The sequence below is a fragment of the Anopheles moucheti genome (genome assembly GCF_943734755.1).
Source record: "Anopheles moucheti chromosome X unlocalized genomic scaffold, idAnoMoucSN_F20_07 X_unloc_80, whole genome shotgun sequence".
Taxonomy (NCBI): Eukaryota; Metazoa; Arthropoda; class Insecta; order Diptera; family Culicidae; genus Anopheles; species Anopheles moucheti.
The window spans coordinates 12,501-15,000 of record NW_026453593.1 but is presented as its reverse complement, the minus strand read 5'-3'; positions in this window follow the sequence as shown (position 1 = coordinate 15,000).

Here is a 2,500-nt window from a genome sequence, read left to right as displayed (position 1 = left end):
CCGACACAAGCTCGGGTCAAAAAAATTTTTTTTTCACGGTGACTCAAAACATCAATTTTAGACTCCCCTGAGTATGAAAAGTGAAACGAAAATCATTTTTGAGAAGAAAAAATTTTTGTATGGGAGGGCCCCTGCTAGAACATATTTCCCAAGTGCGCCGATTTTGGGTCGCCGACACAAGCTCGGGTCAAAAAAATTTTTTTTTCACGGTGACTCAAAACATCAATTTTAGACTCCCCTGAGTATGAAAAGTGAAACGAAAATCATTTTTGAGAAGAAAAAATTTTTGTATGGGAGGGCCCCTGCTAGAACATTTTTACCAAGTGCGTCGATTTTGGGTCGCCGACACAAGCTCGGGTCAAAAAAATTTTTTTTTCACGGTGAATCAAAACATCAATTTTAGACTCCCCTGAGTATGAAAAGTGAAACGAAAATCATTTTTGAGAAGAAAAAATTTTTGTATGGGAGGGCCCCTGCTAGAACATTTTTCCCAAGTGCGTCGATTTTGGGTCGCCGACACAAGCTCGGGTCAAAAAAATTTTTTTTTCACGGTGACTCAAAACATCAATTTTAGACTCCCCTGAGTATGAAAAGTGAAACGAAAATCATTTTTGAGAAGAAAAAAATTTGTATGGGAGGGCCCCTGCTAGAACATTTTTCCCAAGTAAATTCGATTTTACCCGGTGAGTCAAAAAATTTTGATAAAAATATTTTTCCAAAATCGTGTTCATTGCCTATTATAAGGGACCAGGTCAGCTCACACGCATTTTTGGAGACCATATGGAAAGTGCGTCTGGGATTGCGGAAATTAAGTTTAGAGTGTTAAATGATGGTTTCGCAATCCCGAAAGGCTCAAAATCCACCCTAAGGTTCCCCGGGTGAAATGTGGTTTCCAAGGTGTGAGCACTATCGGTGATAGAGTTGGAATGTGATTTCCAGAGCGCAGGGCGACTGGGCTAGAGCGAAAATCATAGACAAAGGTAAGTATTGGACTGAACGACTCGAAGCAAACGAAAATCATAGACAAGGGTAATGGACTGAACGACTCGAAGCAAACGAAAATCACATACAAGAGTAATGGACTGAACGAATCGAAGCAAACGAAAACCGCAAACAAGGGTAATGGACTGAACGAATCGAAGCAAACGAAAACCACAGACAAGAGTAATGGAGTGAACGAATCGAAGCAAACGAAAACCAAAGACAAGAGTAATAGAGTGAACGAATCGAAGCAAACGAAAACCACAGACAAGAGTAATAGAGTGAACGAATCGAAGCAAACGAAAGTCATGGACAAGAGTACTGAAAATCGGACCAAACCTCTAGAAGCACACGAAAATCATGGACAAGAGTACTCAAAAACACGGACCAAACCTATGGAAGCACACGAAAACCATGAACACAGGGATAACTGAAAACTGACTGTGAACCTATCAGAGCATGTGAAAGCATGGACAAGAGTACTGAAAATCGGACCAAACCTCTAGAAGCAAACGAAAATCATGGACAAGAGTACTCAAAAACACGGACCAAACCTATCGAAGCACACGAAAACCATGAACACAGGGATAACTGAGAACGAACCTACCTATCAGAGCATGTGAAAGCATGGACAAGAGTACTGAAAATCGGACCAAACCTCTAGAAGCACACGAAAATCATGGACAAGAGTACTCAAAAACACGGACCAAACCTATCGAAGCACACGAAAACCATGAACACAGGGATAACTGAGAACGAACCTACCTATCAGAGCATGTGAAAGCATGGACAAGAGTACTGAAAATCGGACCAAACCTCTAGAAGCACACGAAAATCATGGACAAGAGTACTCAAAAACACGGACCAAACCTATGGAAGCACACGAAAACCATGAACACAGGGATAACTGAGAACGAACCTACCTATCAGAGCATGTGAAAGCATGGACAAGAGTACTGAAAATCGGACCAAACCTCTAGAAGCACACGAAAATCATGGACAAGAGTACTCAAAAACACGGACCAAACCTATCGAAGCTCACGAAAACCATGAACACAGGGATAACTGAGAACGAACCTACCTATCAGAGCATGTGAAAGCATGGACAAGAGTACTGAAAATCGGACCAAACCTCAAGAAGCACACGAAAATCATGGACAAGAGTACTCAAAAACACGGACCAAACCTGTCGAAGCACACGAAAACCATGAACACAGGGATAACTGAAAACGAACCGAACCTCTCGTAGCAAACGAAAAACATGGACAAAATTATTCGAAACGAACCGAAGCTCGATGCGAAAAACATGGGAAAGCAAGCCCGTAAGTCGCACTATCAAGCCCATAAGTCGCACTATCAAGCCCATAAGTCGCACTATCAAGCCCGTTAGTCGCACTATCAAGCCCATAAGTCGCACTATCAAGCCCGTTAGTCGCACTATCAAACCCGTTAGTCGCACTATCAGGCCCATAAGTCGCACTATCAGGCCCGTAAGTCGCACCAAAAAGCCCGTAAATTG